General features: G+C 47.5%; 1 long non-coding RNA gene across 1 annotated transcript in view; it reads right to left on the bottom strand.

Annotated features, from left to right (window-relative positions):
* LOC311581910 overlaps positions 1–24,221 on the bottom strand; it is a 118,892-nt gene that overhangs the window by 58,125 nt on the left and 36,546 nt on the right. The window contains exon 2 of the long non-coding RNA XR_014773929.1: positions 18,398–18,493. This is a non-coding gene — a long non-coding RNA (uncharacterized lncRNA). The remainder of the gene's footprint in view (positions 1–18,397; positions 18,494–24,221) is intronic.

Raw genomic sequence — 24,221 nt, 5'->3', positions numbered from 1 at the left:
TCGATGGATGGATGGATGGATGGATGGATGAATGGATGGATGGATCTATGGATGGATAGGTGAGTGGACGGATGGGTGGTGTAGGGATAGACAGATGAACAGATGGGTGCGTAGATGGGTAGATGGATGGACAGATGAATGAAAACTTTTCAGCTGTTTAATACAAGACAGCGTTTCTCAACCACAGCACAAGTGACAGCACTGGGTTGGTGACTCTGTGCACAGAGCCAAGCTTACCATAGAGGGGTGTCTAGAAGCATCCTTGCCTCTGCCCTTAGGCACCAACAGCACGCACTCCTCAAATATGGCACCAAAATGTCCCGATAAACTGCACCTGAGTGGGAGCCATGGAGCTGAGAGAGCTGTAGTTTCAGAGAGCTATTCGCAGATGACCTCACTCAAAATGCACTGTAAAAACAGCCATTTATGGCTTGAATATAGGAAGTTAATAATTCCACACTGACAACCACTAATGCACTTTATTTCATCATATGCTTAATTTTAGCCACTGGCCCACGGTGTGTTAGAGTGGGAAGATTGTGATCATTACATCAAGGACCCAGGGTCTTCATTCTCTTCAGCTGCGGGTGCAGCTCCGGGGCAGAACAAAATGGAGACTTTATTGTGTCACCATCTAAAAGCTGGGCGGATGAATTTGTTGTCTGTGTGATACTTGCGACAAGTAACGCCTGAGAAAAACAGTATTTGAGTTGCTTTGAGAGGTGAAGGAGATTGTTCTCAGCTCACAGTTTCAGGCACAGGCCTTGTAGCTCTGTGACTCTGGGTTCCGTAATGACGCACAGCACAGCTGCCGCAGAACATGGAGGGCAGAGCATTCCACTTCACAGATGATAAAAAAGAAAGAGATGGAGGGGGCGGAGCTCAGATGCACGCATAACTTTGCAGGTTTGTCTCCAGTGACTTACTTTCTCTAACGAGGCCCCACCTTCTAACATCTTCCCAAAATCGTACCACCCAGAAAGGACTAATCAGCCAACGCCTGAGCCTGGGACATTTCACATTCAGCCCACAATACCCTCAGTGGCTAAGTCGACGCCATTGTGTTCTGGTTTAGACACAGGCTTGCGCATTTGAGCACATGCCCCCCCCCCCCCAAGCTGGTAGTGCTTTGTAGAAAGTTCCGGAATCAGGGCCTGAGACGTGGCTCTGCCTTTAAGAGCCCACACTGTTTTTACTCAGGATCGCAGTTTGGTTCTCAGCATCCAAGTCAGGCAGCTCACAGCCGCCTGTACTTCCAGCTCCGGGGGGTAGGGGGGTTGGGGGTGGGGGGAGCCCACACTTTCTTCTGGCCTCTGTGGACAACAACGTCCCTTACACAGATACAAATGCGTAACATAATTAAAAGCAAAAATAAATGCTTATTTTTTTAAATATAGGTGCAGAGCCATGAGAAGGTGGAGTCCCACGAGAAGTAGGTCACCAGTAGAAGACCTCAAAGTTTATAACCTGGAGCCATTTCCTGTCCCCTGGCTGCTTCCGGGTCAAGCACAATATGACCATTGTAGCACAGACCTACCATTCTCCCTGACACCGTGTCTTTCCCAACATGGTAGACTGTACCCTCAAATTCAGAGACAAAACAAACCCTGCTTTCCTTCCTTCCTTAAAGTGCACTCAGGCATTTAGTCACAGTAACCAGGACAATAACTAAAGCCTTTGTGAGTTTAAATGAATGGCCTGACCAATTATTAATACACCTGTGAGACTTAGTGAGTCCTGTCTACACCATCTTAGGTGTCACGTGATAGCGTTTTTGCATCTGAGGAGAATTAAAGGCTATTAGATGCTTTTGCTCACTTATCAAACCATATCTGTTTCAAATGTGGTTGAGAGTGTAAAGATCCAAGTAAGATGGGGCTTAGGTGTTTCTCCTACTCAAACTCAGAAGTATGAAGCATAGTTTTCTAGGACAGCCACCCTCAGCCTCTCATCCCAGCCTCATTCTTAGCCTCATGTTAGAGGTTTGGAAGCTTCTAGGTCTTAACAAGTTATAGACTAGATATCTTTTCAAGTTTCTGCAGGAACTGTCTTAGTGACTCAACACCCTCCCCACCACACCACAAGCTCTTGGGAGCTAAGTGCTTCCCCTGCCGCAGTCCCAGCATCGGCTCAGTCACTCATCCAAACGCTCGCTCAGACTCCCGTGCGTCTAGGCAAGCACGGCCCACTCTTCTCTTTCCCTAGATCTAAGAAATCCACTTTCCCAGAGCGTCTCTCCTTCCTAGTTTCTGAGTGCCATCCCTTCATTCTTTATGATGTCACCTGGGCCTGGTGTGTCAATCATCTTCTTCTAAAGTGTGAACAGCAGCCCTGGCCTTTCACTAGCTCGCCCTTTTGGTCCATTCATATTCTTAGACAGGGTTCTTGGTCAACCTGCCAGCCTCCGTAGGTAGGAGAAAGGCAACCAGCAATTTCAGTTTCATGCAGAGCAGAGGAGACTTAGAATTTCAATTCCCATTACACTGCTACTGCTGGCTTCTTTCTTCTTCTCTCTGACCAAACAAACAAACTCCTGATAACGCTCATCGGTTCCAATTATACAAAGGAAGCACCTGTGCTAGGCCACCTGGGTTTGTCCTTTTGAGTAACTTTAATAAAAATCTTTCATGGAAACTGTATTTCAGGGAAAGATCAGAACGGACTGTGTTGACTCTCTCATTCTATTCCCACCAGGGACGATGGGGAAGCGTAGATTAGCTCACTCTGTGAAATATAGTCCTGACAGGAAAACAAGTAAACAAAACCAGCCAAGGCCGTTGTGTTGAGCATCTGGGCAATCCTTTATAAAGCCTGGGCTCTGTGTTTTTCTCCATGCTGACGGCCTTATCAGGGTTGACAGTGAACGGCACACGTAGATTACTTTTGGGTGTAAAATTAAAGGATGTTAGACCAGAAGTATCCTTGATTGAAAGCTTACCATCAAGACGAGTTGGTTTCGGTGTTAATTGTCCATTTGACAGAATCTAAAAGGGCTTAGGAAGCAATCCTCCCAGTGCCCCACTGAGGGGTATCTACCTTAGGTCCCAGTGCCCCAGTGAGGGGTTATCTACCTTAGGTCGCAGTGCCCCAGTGAGGGGTTATCTATCTTAGGTCCCAGTGCCCCAGTCAGGGGTTATCTACCTTTGGTGCCAGTGCCCCAGTGAGGGGTTATCTACCTTAGGTCGCAGTGCCCCAGTGAGGGGTTATCTACCTTAGGTCCCAGTGCCCCAGTGAGGGGTTATCTACCTTAGGTCCCAGTGCCCCAGTGAAGGGTTATCTACCTTAGGTGCCAGTGCCCCAGTGAGGGGTTATCTACCTTAGGTCCCAGTGCCCCAGTGAGGGGTTATCTACCTTAGGTCCCAGTGCCCCAGTGAAGGGTTATCTACCTTAGGTCCCAGTGCCCCAGTGAGGGGTTATCTACCTTAGGTCCCAGTGCCCCAGTGAGGGGTTATCTACCTGAAGTCCCAGTGCCCCAGTGAGGGGTTATCTACCTTAGTTCCCAGTGCCCCAGTGAGGGGTTATCTACCTTAGGTCCCAGTGCCCCAGTGAGGGGTTATCTACCTTAGGTCCCAGTGCCCCAGTGAGGGGTTATCTACCTTAGGTCCCAGTGCCCCAGTGAGAGGTTATTTACCTTAGGTCCCAGTGCCCCAGTGAAGGGTTATCTACCTTAGGTCCCAGTGCCCCAGTGAAGGGTTATCTACCTTAGGTCCCAGTGCCCCAGTGAGGGGTTATCTACCTTAGGTCCCAGTGCCCCAGTGAGGGGTTATCTACCTTAGGTCCCAGTGCCCCAGTGAGGGGTTATCTACCTTAGGTCCCAGTGCCCCAGTGAAGGGTTATCTACCTTAGGTCGCAGTGCCCCAGTGAGGGGTTATCTACCTTAGGTCCCAGTGCCCCAGTGAGGGGTTATCTACCTAAGGTCCCAGTGCCCCAGTGAGGGGTTATTTACCTTAGGTCGCAGTGCCCCAGTGAGGGGTTATCTACCTTAGGTCCCAGTGCCCCAGTGAAGGGTTATCTACCTTAGGTCCCAGTGCCCCAGTGAGGGGTTATCTACCTTAGGTCCCAGTGCCCCAGTGAGGGGTTATCTACCTTAGGTCCCAGTGCCACAGTGAGGGGTTATCTACCTTAGGTCCCAGTGCCCCAGTGAGGGGTTATCTACCTTAGGTCCCAGTGCCCCAGTGAAGGGTTATCTACCTTAGGTCGCAGTGCCCCAGTGAGGGGTTATCTACCTTAGGTCCCAGTGCCCCAGTGAGGGGTTATCTACCTTAGGTCCCAGTGCCCCAGTGAGGGGTTATCTACCTTAGTTCCCAGTGCCCCAGTGAGGGGTTATCTACCTTAGTTCCCAGTGCCCCAGTGAGGGGTTATCTACCTTAGGTCCCAGTGCCCCAGTGAGGGGTTATCTACCTTTGGTGCCAGTGCCCCAGTGAGGGGTTATCTACCTTAGGTCCCAGTGCCCCAGTGAGGGGTTATCTACCTTAGGTCCCAGTGCCCCAGTGAGGGGTTATCTACCTGAAGTCCCAGTGCCCCAGTGAGGGGTTATCTACCTTAGGTCCCAGTGCCCCAGTGAGGGGTTATCTACCTTTGGTGCCAGTGCCCCAGTGAGGGGTTATCTACCTTAGGTCCCAGTGCCCCAGTGAGGGGTTATCTACCTTAGGTCCCAGTGCCCCAGTGAACGGTTATCTACCTTAGGTCGCAGTGCCCCAGTGAGGGGTTATCTACCTTAGGTCCCAGTGCCCCAGTGAGGGGTTATCTACCTTAGGTCCCAGTGCCCCAGTGAAGGGTTATCTACCTTAGGTCCCAGTGCCCCAGTGAGGGGTTATCTACCTTAGGTCCCAGTGCCCCAGTGAGGGGTTATCTACCTGAAGTCCCAGTGCCCCAGTGAGGGGTTATCTACCTTAGTTCCCAGTGCCCCAGTGAGGGGTTATCTACCTTAGGTCCCAGTGCCCCAGTGAGGGGTTATCTACCTTAGGTCCCAGTGCCCCAGTGAGGGGTTATCTACCTTAGGTCCCAGTGCCCCAGTGAGAGGTTATCTACCTTAGGTCCCAGTGCCCCAGTGAAGGGTTATCTACCTTAGGTCCCAGTGCCCCAGTGAAGGGTTATCTACCTTAGGTCCCAGTGCCCCAGTGAGGGGTTATCTACCTTAGGTCCCAGTGCCCCAGTGAGGGGTTATCTACCTTAGGTCCCAGTGCCCCAGTGAGGGGTTATCTACCTTAGGTCCCAGTGCCCCAGTGAAGGGTTATCTACCTTAGGTCGCAGTGCCCCAGTGAGGGGTTATCTACCTTAGGTCCCAGTGCCCCAGTGAGGGGTTATCTACCTAAGGTCCCAGTGCCCCAGTGAGGGGTTATCTACCTTAGGTCGCAGTGCCCCAGTGAGGGGTTATCTACCTTAGGTCCCAGTGCCCCAGTGAAGGGTTATCTACCTTAGGTCCCAGTGCCCCAGTGAGGGGTTATCTACCTTAGGTCCCAGTGCCCCAGTGAGGGGTTATCTACCTTAGGTCCCAGTGCCCCAGTGAGGGGTTATCTACCTTAGGTCGCAGTGCCCCAGTGAGGGGTTATCTACCTTAGGTCGCAGTGCCCCAGTGAAGGGTTATCTACCTTAGGTCCCAGTGCCCCAGTGAGGGGTTATCTACCTTAGGTCCCAGTGCCCCAGTGAAGGGTTATCTACCTTAGGTCGCAGTGCCCCAGTGAGGGGTTATCTACCTTAGGTCCCAGTGCCCCAGTGAGGGGTTATCTACCTTAGGTCCCAGTGCCCCAGTGAGGGGTTATCTACCTTAGGTCGCAGTGCCCCAGTGAGGGGTTATCTACCTTAGGTCGCAGTGCCCCAGTGAGGGGTTATCTACCTTAGGTCCCAGTGCCCCAGTGAGGGGTTATCTACCTTAGGTCCCAGTGCCCCAGTGAAGGGTTATCTACCTTAGGTCGCAGTGCCCCAGTGAGGGGTTACCTACCTTAGGTCCCAGTGCCCCAGTGAGGGGTTATCTACCTAAGGTCCCAGTGCCCCAGTGAGGGGTTATCTACCTTAGGTCGCAGTGCCCCAGTGAGGGGTTATCTACCTTAGGTCCCAGTGCCCCAGTGAAGGGTTATCTACCTTAGGTCCCAGTGCCCCAGTGAGGGGTTATCTACCTTAGGTCCCAGTGCCCCAGTGAGGGGTTATCTACCTTAGGTCCCAGTGCCCCAGTGAGGGGTTATCTACCTTAGGTCGCAGTGCCCCAGTGAGGGGTTATCTACCTTAGGTCGTAGTGCCCCAGTGAGGGGTTATCTACCTTAGGTCCCAGTGCCCCAGTGAGGGGTTATCTACCTTAGGTCCCAGTGCCCCAGTGAAGGGTTATCTACCTTAGGTCGCAGTGCCCCAGTGAGGGGTTATCTACCTTAGGTCCCAGTGCCTCAGTGAGGGGTTATCTACCTTAGGTCCCAGTGCCCCAGTGAGGGGTTATCTACCTTAGGTACCAGTGCCCCAGTGAGGGGTTATCTACCTTTGGTGCCAGTGCCCCAATGAGGGGTTATCTACCTTAGGTCCCAGTGCCCCAGTGAGGGGTTATCTACCTTTGGTGCCAGTGCCCCAGTGAGGGGTTATCTACCTTAGGTCCCAGTGCCCCAGTGAGGGGTTATCTACCTTAGGTCCCAGTGCCCCAGTGAGGGGTTATCTACCTTAGGTCCCAGTGCCCCAGTGAAGGGTTATCTACCTTAGGTCCCAGTGCCCCAGTGAGGGGTTATCTACCTTAGGTCCCAGTGCCCCAGTGAAGGGTTATCTACCTGAGGTCCCAGTGCCCCAGTCAGGGGTTATCTACCTTAGGTGCCAGTGCCCCAGTGAGGGGTTATCTACCTTAAGTCCCAGTGCCCCAGTGAGGGGTTATCTACCTTAGGTGCCAGTGCCCCAGTGAGGGGTTATCTACCTTAGGTCCCAGTGCCCCAGTGAGGGGTTATCTACCTAAGGTCCCAGTGCCCCAGTGAGGGGTTATCTACCTTAGGTCCCAGTGCCCCAGTGAGGGGTTATCTACCTTAGGTCGCAGTGCCCCAGTGAGGGGTTATCTACCTTAGGTCCCAGTGCCCCAGTGAAGGGTTATCTACCTTAGGTCGCAGTGCCCCAGTGAGGGGTTAACTACCTTAGGTCCCAGTGCCCCAGTGAGGGGTTATCTACCTTAGGTCCCAGTGCCCCAGTGAGGGGTTATCTACCTTAGGTCCCAGTGCCCCAGTGAGGGGTTATCTACCTGAAGTCCCAGTGCCCCAGTGAGGGGTTATCTACCTTAGGTCCCAGTGCCCCAGTGAGGGGTTGTCTACCTTTGGTGCCAGTGCCCCAGTGAGGGGTTATCTACCTTAGGTCCCAGTGCCCCAGTGAGGGGTTATCTACCTTAGGTCCCAGTGCCCCAGTGAGGGGTTATCTACCTGAAGTCCCAGTGCCCCAGTGAGGGGTTATCTACCTTAGGTCCCAGTGCCCCAGTGAGGGGTTATCTACCTTTGGTGCCAGTGCCCCAGTGAGGGGTTATCTACCTTAGGTCCCAGTGCCCCAGTGAGGGGTTATCTACCTTAGGTCCCAGTGCCCCAGTGAGGGGTTATCTACCTTAGGTCCCAGTGCCCCAGTGAAGGGTTATCTACCTTAGGTCGCAGTGCCCCAGTGAGGGGTTATCTACCTTAGGTCCCAGTGCCCCAGTGAGGGGTTATCTACCTTAGGTCCCAGTGCCCCAGTGAAGGGTTATCTACCTTAGGTCCCAGTGCCCCAGTGAGGGGTTATCTACCTTAGGTCCCAGTGCCCCAGTGAGGGGTTATCTACCTGAAGTCCCAGTGCCCCAGTGAGGGGTTATATACCTTAGTTCCCAGTGCCCCAGTGAGGGGTTATCTACCTTAGGTCCCAGTGCCCCAGTGAGGGGTTATCTACCTTAGGTCCCAGTGCCCCAGTGAGGGGTTATCTACCTTAGGTCCCAGTGCCCCAGTGAGAGGTTATTTACCTTAGGTCCCAGTGCCCCAGTGAGGGGTTATCTACCTTAGGTCCCAGTGCCCCAGTGAAGGGTTATCTACCTTAGGTCCCAGTGCCCCAGTGAGGGGTTATCTACCTTAGGTCCCAGTGCCCCAGTGAAGGGTTATCTACCTTAGGTCGCAGTGCCCCAGTGAGGGGTTATCTACCTTAGGTCCCAGTGCCCCAGTGAGGGGTTATCTACCTTAGGTCCCAGTGCCCCAGTGAGGGGTTATCTACCTGAAGTCCCAGTGCCCCAGTGAAGGGGTTATCTACCTTAGGTCCCAGTGCCCCAGTGAGGGGTTATCTACCTTAGGTCCCAGTGCCCCAGTGAGGGGTTATCTACCTGAAGTCCCAGTGCCCCAGTGAAGGGGTTATCTACCTTAGGTCGCAGTGCCCCAGTGAGGGGTTATCTACCTTAGGTCCCAGTGCCCCAGTGAGGGGTTATCTACCTGAGGTCCCAGTGCCCCAGTCAGGGGTTATCTACCTTAGGTCCCAGTGCCCCAGTCAGGGGTTATCTACCTGAGGTCCCAGTGCCCCAGTGAGGGGTTATCTACCTTAGGTCAGGCTCTGGGCAGGCCTGTGGCAGATGATTTTCATCTGGGCTGAGATCTGTATAAAAAGTTAGATGAGTGTGCGTTTATCACTCAAATGTGAGGCGAGCAGCTTGTTTTAAGGCCCTGCTTGCGTGACTTCTCTGCCACAGAGGACCGGCTGTACCACTGAACTGTGAGGCAAAATAAGCCCTTTCTCCTTTAAGTTGCGTTTGTCCGAATGTCTCACCACTGAAACAAGAAAAGAAACAGACACGTAGCATATTCTTCACTGTGTTAAGTTACATGGTCGTCTTCAACCCAAAATTCTGACATGATGCTATGGCGAGTGTGTGTGTGTGTGTGTGTGTGTGTGTGTGTGTGTGTGTGTGTGTGAACTGCATGGCAACCCCCGCCTGACACCATTGCAAACAGAAGCGGGGATGATGGTGAGTGATACACATCTGTGCTGGGTCCTTAAACGGAACATCTGGGCACATTCAGAACCCACACTTATTTGGTCAAACAGTTCTTTGTCACGAATACAACTTTAAAATAGGCACTTGGGAGTCGCAGCGGAATATTTTGCACATGCTAGTCGGTGCTTTTAAATAAAGTTTTTGCTGAAATAAACAAGCGCATTATAACTTCTGAAGCATAAATGTGGCACAGGAGTCTTCGAGACCTGTGAAGTTTGAAAACAATTCAGTTCCTGAAATAGCCAGCTTTTTTTTTTTTTAATGACTTGGTGAAAAGTAGAATGATGAAATGGGATTCCAGGAATTTTTCTCCCCAAATCTCATCTTGTCTTTTTCAGAGACACACTCAGTGTTCGGGGACAGAACAGGGATGGGGGGGAGGTTGGGGGAGGGGTGGGAGAGGGGGTCGGGGGAAGGGGAAGGGGGTTGGAGGTGCGGGGAGGGAAGTTCAGCACTTCTCTCACACAGTGATCTAAAGACAATGCTGATGTGGTCACCATGTCCCTCATGCCAGTCCCTGTGTTGGTACTTTTTTGTGGGAACCTGCTGCAATAAGCATGCCCCCACCCCACCCCCAGCAGATGACACAGATCCCTAGAGTGTTCGCGTGGAAACAGAGGGCCCAAGCCTCTGCACCGTATTTCTACACCACTACCACCACCACCATGGTCCTCACTGTAGAAATGATAAGCATCCTTTCTTTAGGGAAATATTGAAAAGAACATGTTTGTAACATACCACATACCACAGAGTGGGACACTTAGGCATTTACATTTTATTCCTCACTGATGATGCAGAAAGGATTGCAACTGAAATGACTTCAGACTTCCTTTATCCTGGGGAGCTTCCTGTCCACAGTGTCACACTGTTGCCACTGTAAATGTAAGGCGCAAAGTACGGGTTTAAACTAACTTTACACTGGCGTATTGTTTCTCCTGGGATCATGACAGGACGAAGTAACCTTTGTATGGTGTGCCAAATGCAGGTCCCCAAAGGTGTGCCCTTTGAAACCAATAAAATATGTACCAAAGCAATGAATATTAATATGTACGTCAAAAAAGTATGTTTAAATTAAGGATTTTGAGAGGAATGCTATGTTCCGCCTTATCTGGTTCAAGCCTAAATGCAACCAAATACAAGGAAGGTAGAATGAGTTAAGGACAGACGAGGGACAACAGCGACGGGAGTGATGCGCCCACAAGCCACAGACTGTCTGAAGCCACTAGAAGCTTACAGATAAGGAACAGATTCTCCTCTACAGTCTTCAAGAGATGCTTAGCCCAGCCAACGCTGGATGCATGCCTGGTGTTTTAGTGCACTGATCAATCATTTCCTTATGGCAGCCACAGGACACCAGTACCTGTTCATGCCACAAAATGTCACTCCATCCTACAGCGCTTGCACAGGACGTTGGTAAGGATGCGCTGACTTGGCTTCAAGGCAAAGCAACGAAGCATTCCCAGTGCAGCACACACGTGGATGCAGTTCTCCGAGACTGCCACATGAGATGTGTTCCTAGATCTAGAGACCCTGGGCTCCTGCGTGGGGTCCAAACATTAAGATGAGGCTTACAGGAGAGAGGCGTGGTGAGTGGGGAATAGAGAGGGGAGGAGACGAGGAAGAGACAGAAAGAACACAAAGTGTGGGACAGAGAAAAACAAACAAACCAACAAAAAGGTACCTCCTCATTTGAAAAAGAAGGACTTCTCTGATGCCAATTGAAAACTAATCTTAACATTAAAGCATGACAAAGGGTCGGAGGGTGAGGCTTGGGCTCTGGAAGGTTAACAAAACTCCAAGTGGCAGTGGGTCAGAGGAGAGGACATCCTATTGAGACTTTAGGCGAGAGTAGCATGGAATAATGGGGAAATAGTAGGACCTACAGGGTCCTAGAAACCTACAAGAAGAACTTTATGACAGGCAGATCTGGGTCCTGGGGTCCTCCTCAAACTAAGGCACCAGCCAAGGAGAATATAGGCAGTAAACTTTGAACCCCTACCAAGACCTAGCCAACGAACATGACATTCTCCACCGTTGAGTGGAGAGTGAGATCTGACTCTCACACGAACTCTGGTGCCCCTTTTCTGACCACTTCCCCTGGATGGGGAGACCAGGCAGCACTCAGAGGAAGGATAGCAAGTTACCAAGAAGAGACTCGATATTCTAAGAGCATATATAGGGGGAGGAGGTCTCCCTCAATCACAGACATAGGCGAGGGGAGAAGGGGGGAAGTGGGAGGGAGGGAGGAATGGGAGGAAACAGGGGAAGGGCTAACAATCGAGATGTAATATGAATAAATTAATAAAAAATGTAAAAAAAAAAAAAAACTCCAAGGGCCTTATTCTGAGATCATCAGGACACAGGGTTTCAGCATCAGATCAAGTTGATGGCCCAATGAGGTGATTCAGCAAGTAAGTTTGAGGATCTGAGCTCAAACCTCCACCACCTTCATAAAAACAACAAAACAAAACAAAAACCTTGATGGCCAGGCGCACCTACAACCTCACCCGTACGGGAGGCGTAGACTAGATCTCTGAGGCTTACTTGTCACCAGCCCAGCTCTAGGTCCAGTGAGAACTACGTCTCAAAGGAATAAGGTAGTGTGAGAGAGCTGCGTCCATACCGGAACTCAGATGGGCACACGCATGCACACATGTACACATGCAGATACACTCTCACACAGACAAGAAAGAGTTTCCCCATAGCTTAGAAGGGAGCCCACTTCTGTAGAGGGGCTCTTAGGAGCCACATAATCCAACCCCTTGCATACCACTGAAATCTCCTCACATCACAGCCAACTAACCCAGCACCATCCGTTCATCTATCCATCCATTTACTTCTGCATCCAGCATCTGAGTGTTTTCAATATGCCAGGCTGTGATAGTGAGAAAAGCGGACATTCACAGTGCTTTGGCGTAAGCTGGAGTAAGAGGAGATGCCTACACAGTGAGGGCGGAACCTCAGAAGTGACATTTGAACTGACCTCAAAGAGGTAAAGAGCACTTGTCTCCAAGGCAGCTCATTTCCTTCGCTCCCTTGCAAGGACCCACATTCTCTGCTTCATTAATTTTTACCAAGACTCTAAATGGTCATTATAACCCAAGCCAGTGGCTCTTGGGAACTTTGATCTCCATAGGTGGAAAGGCACCAGGAATGCGTAAAGATCATACTTGGTGGGTCTGACTAATGAAGGAGTCCCTTGAGAAAGAACAGAATAGTCTCATTTCTTGCATAATAAATCCCTGAATAATAATTGTTTAGGGTTTGTATTGATTGCTTTTCAAGTTGTTGTGACCAAGCAGCCGACTAGACGTGACTTTTGAAAGAAGGGCTGATTTGGGCTCACAGTTTGAGGATATAATCTGTCATGCTGGGGGAGCTGTGGTGATAGGCAGTTAGTTATATTTGCAACCAAGGCCAGAGAGGTCTATGTCGACGCTCAACTTTCTATTATGAAAAGTCCTGCCCACTTTCAAGGTGATCTTCTCTCATCAGTTGGGCTTTTCTGAAAATGCCTTTATGGACACAGAAACACTTCTAAGCGAGTCCAAGTCCTATCAAGTTGACGATGACGATTAGCCATGACGATGACGATCACAGGGCACTGGCATGGTGGGGACTCTTACAATACATTCTCAAACAGTGACCCGGTTTCCTGCTTCATGTGTGTGCTGTGTGACCTGTTTCCAAGAGTGGTAGGAAGCCAAAGAGACAGCCTAATGAGCAAAGTGTGCAGAGCATGGAGATGTGTCTCGGCCAGAAGCAAGGGTGGCATCGGAGACCCTATCATATGCCATACGTCATCATTTGTTGACATAGTCCCCTTGTCCCCAGGATGTCTTCCGTGCATGGCTGTGGCATGCTCTTGCCTGCTCTCCATGTCTCTGTTCACCACATTGTTCCCCAGGCCACTCTGTCTTCTGTAGTTGGTGAGGTTACAAAATACAATTTTGATCACACTGTCCCACCCACAGCCCTTCAGGACTTCCTGTTTCCTGAGAAGCCACTCCACGCTCTTCCACGGGTTCATAACGTGTGTGGGCCCTGGCCCCACTGCAGACTCTCACGCTTCTCAAACCAGGGCACTTTGTTCCGCGTGCTGCCCCAGTGCTGGGCTTCTTGCAGCACACGAGCACCGTGGCCTCTGCCTAGGGGTCCGAACAGAGTTTTCCTCTTCATCTCAAACGTCTTCCTCTGTTGCCCCATCCCTATCCACCATCTCCCGACCAGATCTCCTTCATGTGTTCCTCCTCTGAACACTCATTTTCTCATGTTGAAATTCCTTAAGGGAAAGGTTGGGTCTGGGTTTCACGTGTGCCTTCCACGTATATCAATGTAGATATACGTGTGTGTGTGTGTGTGTGTGTGTGTGTGTGTGTGTGTGTGTGTGAGAGAGAGAGAGCATTATGTGTGTGTGTTTGAGAGCATTATGTGTGTGTGTTTGAGAGCATTATGTGTGTGTGTGTATGTGTGTGTTTGAGAGTGTATGTGTGTATATGTGTGTGTATGTGTGTGTTTGAGAGTGTATGTGTGTATGTGTGTGTGTGCGTATGCATGTGTTCACATGAGTGCAAGTACCCGGGGAGCAGAGAAGAGGGTCCTGGATGTGCTGGAGCTGGTTGTAGGCAGTTGTGAGAGGTGACCGTGGGCTCCAGGCGCCAGTGTGGAGCTCCTGAGTTAGGCGCGTGGTGAGTATCTCGTAGCAGGTGGGTCTAGAGTAGTTTTATAAGACAACATAAACCTTACAGCCACTTCTGCAAGGAATTAAATCATTTAGGCACCTAAGACTGTAGCTTCCAGCAAGTTGTCAATTAGGTTATTTAAATTAATTTTTTTTACAGCAGCTAATTGGAGCCTGGAGCCTTTTGTCTTTAAACAGCTAATCCAAAACAACAAAATAAAATGATTAAGTATTCCTTAAACAATATGATTCAGACTTAAAAATATAAGATTTAATTAAATTTGAGTTGTTAATCTTTGTGTAGAAATTAATTTCAAGTTCACTCAGAAGAAAAAGAGCACACACACCTTGCGACTCTGACCAGAGGCATCACTCAGGTGGCCATTGCTTGGGGCAGGAGCAGACACTTACAAAAAGGAGGGTTGGGTCTTCGGCTTCACTGTTGTTTCAGTTTATCAGATGTAAAAAAACCTGGTCTCTTTCCCTAGGTTGTCCAGTGAGTCTAAAATCTGTAGATGTTGAATGCCTTAGAGGAAAACTATCAGTATAACCGCTCGCTTCCTAGATAAAATGGAACTCGGAATTCAGGGCTGTGCATGAACAGAAACAAAACCCAGCCCAAGAGAGGCCAGCAGGCTTGCTAAGCTCCTCTGTTTGCTTGCGTGTCTGGAGAACTTCTTGGGTTTCCCTGTACACGCTGCTTTCAAACACTTTTTATTCTTATTTCATTATTCATCTGACTTTTCAAGTTTCTTGGCATAAAATTGCTCATATTATCTTTATGTCATTTTAAATATCTATCGTAAGTGGATATTGTTTCTAAAACATTTTTCTTGTCATGTATGCTTTCTTTATTTCCTTGAGCAATTTTGATAGTGATTAACCCATTTCATTCATATCTTAAAAATTTATTTCATTAACAATCTTAATTCTTTTTCGTATGCATTTCATTAATTCTGTTCTTGCTTTAAAATGAACAGTCCCTCCACACACAATTTCTTGTTGTTTTTCAAGTAAGAATATTTTTCAGTACTTTAAACTGCATTCCACGTATTTTGATATAATGAGTTTTGCTATTATTTCAATATAAAGATTTCTTCATTTCCACTGTGGTTTCTTCTTTAATCTTGGGTGATTTAAGTCTGGGATTTTCATTTCATTTCATTTCTAATTTCTAAAGCCATATTTTCATACTTGATTTATGACAATTGCTTTGTGATCAGATAACTGTTTTTGTGCTGTTGATTTTTTTTGGCTTTGGGTCTTGAGGAATCTGTATCTAATATACTCTTTATCCTCTGAGTACCCTGGTTTTCATTTTGAATTTTCTCCCTTGCTTAGTTTTCAATCTCACTCTCTTGCTCATGTTAAAATTCTGCTTTATGCTTTGCGACCCTTCTTAAGCATCTTGAACATTCTAAAGCTATCCTAGATTGTTCTCACACCCAGTGTATGGCGGGCAGTTAGATTCCTTGTCTGATTTGGAATATTCTATGTGAGCTCAGCTGAAGCAATTGTTTTGCTTGCACATTCCACTCCTGGTTGCTACACTCGACTTACACAGCGCTTTCCTTTTATTTCCGGGAGATTCTGCCATCCTGGTGGAAGGGTTTCTGCTTCCCCGGGATCACCCCTGCAGTTTGTCCTGACCAACGTGCTGAAGATGTCTGTCCCTCCTAGTGGCCCAGCGCAGACAGCAGCCTTTCTGGCTGTGCCCGTGAAGCTGGGACTCACGATGACGTGGTATGTATGTCTGTGAATGTGTGTGTGTGTGTGTGTGTGTGTGTGTGTGTGTGTGTGTGTGTGCAAGAGAGAGAGAGAGAGGGTATTTGTAATGAGTGTATGAGTGTGTAAGCAAGTGTGTATATGTGTATGTTTGTATGTGTATGAGTGTGTGTGTGAGAAAGTATGTGCATGTGTTTGTCTGTGTAGGAGTGTGTAGGTGAGAAAATGTGGATATGTGTACATTTGTATGTGTATGAGTGTGTGTGTGAGAAAGTGTGTATATGTGTATGTCTGCTGTGTATGAGTGTGTGTGAGAAAGTATATGTGTTTGTTTGTGTAGGAGTGTATGAGAGAAAGTGTGTGTATGTGTATGTTTGTATGTGTGTGAGTGTGTGTCTGTGTGTCTGTGCGTGTGTGTGTGTGTGTATACTGTGTATGTACATATGTTTGCAGGTTCTCCTTTGTGCCTCAGAGACTAGAGGAGTATGTCAGGTGCCCTACTCTGTCACTCTCTGACTTATTTCCTTGAGACAAGCCATCGCCAACCTACATTTAGGCTGGCGGCCAACAAGGCCCTGGAATGGGTCTATCTTTGCCCCTCGCAGCACCAGGTTGCAGGCATATGTGTGGCCTTGTCTGCCTACTTACATGGGTGCTGAGGATTTGAAGCCAGGTTCTCATGCCTGCACAGAAGTGCACTTACACATCCTCTCAGCCCCTTGCTGCTGTGGTCTTGAGAATTTGGAAGCTAGGTGTTTTATTTTTCCCATTAATTTTTGTCTCAACTATGTATTATTAATTTTGTTTTGTTTTATTTTATCAGACTTTAAATAAATGTCCTTGAAGAGAGTGAGTTTTTCCTTATGTCGACTTGGATGTTGTAGCTCTAGTTTTTAACTCTGTTTTACTTGGGGCTCTTAGGCCTCTGTCTTCCTCCCAAGCCCCCAATACTAGGTAGGCAGAAAGGTTAGAAGGGTAAAAGGGATGGATGTAGGTTTCTTAGCTACTTCCTGGTGATTAGCGTCATCAGGTTCTTTGGGAAAATACCAGTCTCTGTCATCAGGAACAGCAAACGGCAAGTAAAGAAACATGAAGAACCAGCAGCCTTCTTCCTCCTCTGTCCATCTCCTCAAAGCCCTTGAACAACCGCCCACCTCTCTCTCTCTCGGCTCTCATATTTATACCCTCTCTGAGTCCCAGAATTAAACTATCTAGAGCTGGCAAGGACTGCACACGGCACAAGGATATCATCGCCTGTGGGTATACTAAGGCAGTCACATATCTTAAAACAAAAACATATTTGCATAACATATAACTAAGTTGGTAACAAAGCCAAAACTTCCACTATAGGATATTTTAAAGCCATCTAATGACATTACATTGGTATGGATTAGAGAAAGAAAATTCTCATTGTAGCCAATTATTCATTGACAGAATATTTTCATATACACATTGAGGAATGTAAACTGTAGTATAATTTGATGATACATATTAAAAGCTGTGAAAGAACATGCATACTTTAAGATAGGTAACTCCATCTTTTAAATTCATCCATAATTATTTAAACAAATAATTGAATGCCAAGGCAAAGATACAGTGCCTATCACTCTGACATTTCTGAAGATTGGTAAATTGTAGTAGTGAAAAATTCAAGTACACCAAATATAGGGTTTTAGATTACTGAGGTATCTAGTATTCACTTTTCCCAACAAAAACATATTTATGTCTCCTGATTATTGAAACTTATTTAGAGCAATTTAAATTCGCTTATTTGTCTAATAATATAAGACAGTCATGATATTCATATATTAAAATTGTTAGTCCTTGTCAATATACCTTAACCATGATAGTAAGAGTACATTTCTCAATAAAATATGTAGTATATAATAATTATGTATTGAGTATTTAAACATTAAAGATAACCGAGAAAATGAGAAAGTAAGATCAAAGAGAAGATGCAAAAGAGTATTGATGTAAGATTGTCAAATCAAAGGCAGAAACGTTGATGAGTCCAGGGAGCCGTGTAATCACAAACTTCAGGTTTCTTACTTCTGTTGAGTAGAAATCATTTCTTTCACGAGCAGGAAAAATGACTTCCAATTTATGAAAGCCAAAAAGCTCACAGGACTTTTCCTGCCCAAGACTCTAATTGAGAGCAAAGTAGAAAGTCAAATAAAGTTACGTTTCCTGGAGAGATGAAGGTTATCTGCCAGGACTCCAACAGGACATTGAAAAGGCAAAAAGCCATTTGCTTTTGCTTTGAAGCAGAGTCTCTCACACTACAGCCCAGGCTAACCCTGAAGACCTGGCAATCCTCCTGCCTCACCCTACCCAGTGCTGGGATTCCAGGGGAATGAGCCACCATGTCTAGCTTATGCTTTCTGTGTGTGTGTACATGTGTGTGTGTGTGTGTGTGTGTGTGAGAGAGAGAGAGAGAGAGAGAGAGAGAGAGAGAGAGAGAGAGAGAGAGAGAGAGAGAGGCGGGGCATTTAGTTAGGATTTCTTGAAAGACCATGGATGAGGGGTGATGAACTAAGCAAAGACAACTCACGACTGGTTGAATCAAGAAGTATGTCCCCCTCCTCCCCCAGAAACCATTAACTGCACTTCAACCCTTCAGTGTCCATCTTCCTCCACTATCTAAAGTAAACTTCAAGCGCCATCCTGTTATCCATATCTCTTCACCATCTTTCAAACTTCATCTCTCACCCCAACTCTCCCACACTCTCCTCCGCCGCTAGCTCGCGGGCTTCTCATTCCTGTGTATGACGTCGGCCATCTTATCTCCCTCCTCGCTTTGGTCCTCTTTGCTAATTACACTCTTCAGTTTGGAAAGCACCTCCCTGCCAGCCACCCTTCAACCCCCAGCCCTGACATCTTCTCCCTTTCACCCCTCCCTCAAGGTTAGAGCCGCTTTCTTGAGCAACACTCATTTTTCTTTTGCGGTCTTATCAGTCACTTGCTGTATATTGCCTTTATTAGGTGTGTTAAGTATATCTCTGTCTCTCTTAGTAAATTACAGGCCCCTGATGGCTTACCTATGGCTCGCTTTCGCTCCTACAGACCCCGGGACAGCATCGCACCCGTACTGGATGCTTGCATGTGATGGTTGAAGAGGCTGTCCTCCGCAGAATCTGGAGGGGTAAAAGAAACATTTAAGAAGGCACAAAGGGAGGAGACAGAACTCTCTGAAGCTCTGAACAAGTCTCCTTTTCTCCATCTGTCATCAAAGAAGAGAGAAGTTTTTATAGACACAAAGAATGACCTCCCCAGAGCATATGGCCCCAAAGCCTGGGGAAGAATGCAGTGTGACAGGACACAGTTGTCAATTTGTATTTTATAAAATGATTCATTTATTCAGTGTATTATGATTTTTTTATTTTCTCAAATGCAAAGGATGGTCAAACGAAAAAGATGTTGAGGTTTTTTTTTTTAATCTAAACATTGTACAGAAGGTATTTTAACTAGTCAAATTAAAAGCAGATGTCTTAAATTAAAACACATAAATTATGTGAGCTTAAAAATTTCATACATCTGTGATGAAAATCTATCATTCAGGACTTAATAAGATAGATTTTGAAAGCTTACATATTTGTGTGTTTAGCTAATTGATGACATTTAATTAAATGTCTCTTTAAAAGTACATTTAAATTTATATACCACAATAATTATCTTGTAATTACATTATCTCCATTTGTGTGTTTGCTAATACTTGTTTAACTTTGGGAAATTTAGGAGTTACAGAAAGGCACACAGGAAAGAAATGTCAACTTTCTATAATTCCAATAATTAAATTATTACCAGTAAAAGTAACAGATTTAGTATAAAGAATTTGCATCATTTAGAGATATGCAAAGAGAAAGAGTTGCTTTCCTCCAAATGTTAATGGCTTCTCAAACTCTTGTATTGTTCTTGTTAAGAACTAAGGGCCCCTTTGGGATATCAGTCTCAGTGGACGTGTTTATGCTGCTCAAAAGAATATGTGTATTATTCTCCAGGGAAAATATAAATTTATGATTTAAGCTTAATGGATAATATGAGATACAGTTTTAAAAGTTTATGTGACTTTTTACTCTGAGGGAACAAAGTCTTCCTACAGGTAAAAGACAGATGCTGCAATTCAAGCTGAGGAAGACTATGGGATAATTACTTCCTTTGTTGCTCTGACCAAACGCCTGAGAAGATGCAGCATTAAAGGGGGAAACTATTTATTCCGACTCACAGCTTGAAGGGGCAGCCCGTTGCCTTATCCGCAAGAAAAAGCATCTCTAGTTGGCAGCAGAAGTACGAGGCTGATCATTCATGCTGCAGCAGACCAGAAGGCAGAGAGCGTGGGGCTGGAAGCCAGCCTGATCCACAACCCTCATGGCTCACCTCCATGGCTCACCTCCCTCCCCGAGATAGGCGACATCTTCCAAAATGTCTACCACCTCCGTGCCATCAACTGGGGACCAAGCATTCAAACACATGAACCTATGGGGGCAATATTTCACGTTCAAGCCATAACAGACTACCAGCCTTAAATTTCAGCAATGACTCCTATGTGCCTGGAATGTCCAGCCAGGAAATCATTAATATGATAACTCCCCTAATGTGTGTCATTTTACTTTTTTTTTTTTTCAGATGTAAAGATTCTTAAGAACTTGCGGTGGTTTTGATGAGAAATGTTCCTCACAGGCTCACGTATCTGGACACTTGCTGCCCAGTTGGTAGCAGTGTTTGGGAGGTAATGGGACTTTCAGGACAAGGAGCCTGGCTGGAAGACACATATCACTCATCACTCAGGGGATGGGCTCTGAGGGTGTGTGGCCTGGCCCCTCTTCCAGTTTGCTTTGTCTGTTTTCGGAATATGCTCCAGTTGCCTGCTGCCATGTCTCCCTGCCGGGATGGACTCTCCTTCTGGAACCTTAAACCCAAATAGAAAAGTAACTGCTAGGTAAGGCGCCGGAAGGCTTTATTCCCTTGGGACAAACTCTTCGTGTACGAAGGGATTTTCTGCTAGGTTCCATCTAAGCGAAGCAAACACAATGGAGACAGGAAGACCTTCCTGCCTTGTCCTTCACTGTACGCGAGTGGAGGCAAGCCCCTGCCTGGTGTCCCCAGCTCCCACTGCAGGCTGAGCCTCAGATGAATTATGTTTCTGTCTTTATTAACCTGAGCAATCTCTTTAACACTAAATGCCTCTGCCTCCAAAGTGGGGCAACAAAGCAATGCTAAAAAACAAACAAATAAACAAAACGAAACAACAACAACAACAAAAAACCCCACTCATCTCTGGCTATAAATCCATGGTGGAAAACATACCAGGCAGAAATTAGCTATGTAGCATAGGCATGCATGTATGTCTAGCTGGAACTGGGGCTCCACAGAAACTCTTTTGAGAGCCCTGTGTGCCTCTTGAGTCTGCAACGAGCACAGAAAAAATCAGTCAGTGTTCCCCTCATAAGAGCTACCAGCTGAGCGTTACTTTATCGTGCCCCACTTGTTCGTCACGGGACGGCCTGCCTTTGTCAGTAGCAATACTGCTCACATAGCAGAGAGAAGCAGCATGGTATGAAGTCACGAAAGCCCAGCTGAGGGGCTAGGCAGGGGTAGTAACTCCCCTCTGAGTGATGAATCCGTGGCCGTGATGTAGGGGTTCCATTTCTGGGCCGGCTGGAGACTCACCTTCCATTACAAGCCCCCAGAAACGAGAGACAAATGCAAACAGAGTAAAACAAACAAACAAAAGCAAGGAGCTACAACCGAGTCCACATGCCTGATCTTGAGATCAAGAACAAGTGCAGAGAGTCGACGGCTGCTGAGGAGTCAGATGGCCCTGTGGCCCTGACAGAGGCCCCAGCAGCCCTGGACTTGGGCTTTGGAGCATGAACAGGATTCGGAGCAGAGAGCTATGAAAATGGAAGCTCTGGGTCTTAGACAAACACCCGCAAAGTGTCTGCCTGCCGGGGGCTGTGGATAGGGGCTGAGGGAGCTCCCCAGGAGCAGTCCCGAGGAGGCTGTCACATGTACACAGAGAGCTGCATTTAACAGCCGTAGTTGTAGGCTTTCCACTCCAAGGTGCACAAACAAGATGGCCTTGCAGCAGAGCCCGTCAAGGGCAGGGAACAGGGAAAGCCAACTTCCCTGAAGGGACTTTCCTTCTTCACTGTGGCACTAGGAACTGGAGCAGCTACAGAGGTTTCACTGAAGAAATACAGAACTACAATCCCAAATCAAATGGTTAACCATTTGGGAGGTTCTTCTTGCATGCTGAAGTAACTGAGTTGCTAGTTTAATTTTTATCCTTCTAATAGATCCTTTCTGATACTAATTTATAATATTAAATCAAGAAGGAAACAAGATTAAGTTGAAGGAAGGAAGGAAGGAAGGAAGGAAGGAAGGAAGGAAGGAAGGAAGGAAACACCAAAGTGTGAAAACTTTAGTACCTTCATTGTTGGTGGCATTATAATGCTGGCAGCTCTTTTGATAATCTGTAGAGCAATGCCCCTGTGATTTACGTACCGTTTAATTGTTTTCCTACAAAACTTTATTGAGGAGAAAAGTGTCAGCTGGGACGGTCCGGGAGCTTAGAAAGAGTTTACTGATCCTGCAAAGCAACTAGACTCTAGGCCTGAGGGTGCCTTGTTTACTTTCACTGCAGCCCCCACCCCCGCAATCCTCCTGAACCTGCGCTGACCTCCGTTGACCAAGCCCCTTCATCCACAAGGCAGCCGAGTGCATCTTGTGGCCAGATGTGCGCCCCACACCCAGCGATCCTGGGCTCAGTTCATAAATCCCCTGCTACCTGCGCTGACGGCCCCACCGCTAACACATGCCTCTCCGGATCACTGCTCTCTGACCCAATTCCAAGGCAGGGAGGTGACTGGCCATCTTTTAAATGGCACAAGATCGATGAAGTGTCATCATCCCCGAGCCAAAGAGGTTGACCGGCCTCCTGCCCAAGGCCTCTTCCTCTTTTCTAGGCAGCTCCAGGCTGATGAAACCATCTTGGTTCAACACTAGACACAAGGCAGCACGTGAGGAGATGCATTCCCACTGCCCATCCACACAGGTCAAACACCACTGGGGATTGTCTAAGCCTTTTTCTCTTGGCCAGGACTGTTATTTTTGTTTAGTGTCCCTTGTCCATTGGTGTACTTAAGTAGCTCCTGGCAACGAGAAAATGCTGGGATGCAGCGCGACAGCTCGGGGGCCATCAGGACCAAACAGGACTATTTCAGGACAGCATCTCTGCTATAGAGAGCTTTGTGGTCCACAGAATTTACATTACTACAGCATGCTCGGTCTCTACTCTTCCCGTCTGAAGCCAAACATAAGTTACTTTCCCTCTTAACTCTAGGACACCACCCTCTCTTCAGGCCTGTGAAATCGCCACGGCTGGCCCATCTTAGGAAAGCAGGACAATCAAAGTGAAGAGGTGTGGGTTATCCCAGAACCACAAATGAGAGGGGTGGCCCTCCACCCCTCGGCCATGTATGGCCGAGTCGCAGGAAATGCTTAGTGCACCACCAGAAAGCCTTCAGAAGGCGTTTGGTTGGTGCTGGGTTTTGCTTTTGTGTGACAGAGCTGAGCCCAAGATGTCCTGACACCCATCTTACACACAGGTAATGACAGAACCAGACACTGAGTCCCCTCTGCTCCTTCCTCCGTGCACCTCTCCGTGAGCTCCCTTCCACTCCTCTGCTCCGTGGATTTGAGTTCGAGCCCAGGATTCTTGTGCCCACAACATAGCGATGCTGAGTCGTGAGAGGAAACGCCCTCCCTCTGTCTCTCAGCTCCTCCAGGGCTGCGGCTTCACTCTTTCTCTTTCCTAGGTGCTTTTGCCAAATAAAGGAACAAGTTCTAAACACTGAGTTGTCGGCTGTAATAATCAGGACTCTGTGTAGTGGGCACATAAGAAACTATTATTACAACCATCCGTGTCTTATTTCACCTTTTCTTACGAGCCGTGTTCTTCGTGATCTTTGTCCTAGAAGGTGCAGGCATACCTGTCAGCGTACCATTAGCTCTGAGACAGGCTTTATCTGCCAGCCATAACATGCATCACTTTGCAAACAAAAGTTCCCTACAAGTCTTTACGCTAGCCCAGCATGGTGACGCACGCGTGTGATCCCCGCAGAGGTCGACGGACCTCAGTACACTCAAGGCCATCATCGCCTGCGTCGGCCAGCCAGGGCTGCGTTGTGAGATCCTGCCTCAGGAAAACAAAGAAGTCTTGTTGTGAAGCGATCCTTTTTTCTATTACCAAGATTCCTTCACCACAATTCCAGGGGAACCTAGGACCCAAGATTGATTAAAGAAAACAGTAGTCGCCGCCTCCCCCACTTCTGTAGTTTTTTAGTTAACAAAGTTCCTTCAGGTCATAAAACTGAACCATAGAAAAAGTAAAAACTGTGTAATATGAAACCACAGCTATCAGAGCCTACAGCAGTGCCTGGTCACCACTGCGGCTTGTGATACAGCTAAATGCCACCAACACCACCCCAAAGATGCTATACACCACGTAGAATCTCACAGACATTGAAAAGGGTTAAAAGTGTTTAAGAACCACCTATATTTTCTAGGAGGCACCAAAGGGTATTTGAAAAACTGACTAGATGTGGCCTTTCAGTGAAATTGAGATGTCACAGGGGATGATTGATTTCAGTTACTCAGTGTCACAGCCTTGAAGGGCTCTAAGAAGCACCGTCCAACTGATGTGTTGGGGCAAGGAAGAGGCTCTTTCTGATATAGCATGAAAGAAATGTTCATAGTGACTTTTTATCCAAATGATAAAACTCATAGTTTTAGAACACACATAAAACCACGCCATCTAGCAAGTGTCGGAGCCGGAACCAGCTTTTAAATACCCTGTTTTGT

This window comes from Acomys minous (assembly GCF_964271855.1).
Source record: "Acomys minous genome assembly, chromosome: 2".
Lineage (NCBI taxonomy): Eukaryota > Metazoa > Chordata > Mammalia > Rodentia > Muridae > Acomys > Acomys minous.
This window is presented reverse-complemented; position numbering and strand designations above follow the sequence as displayed.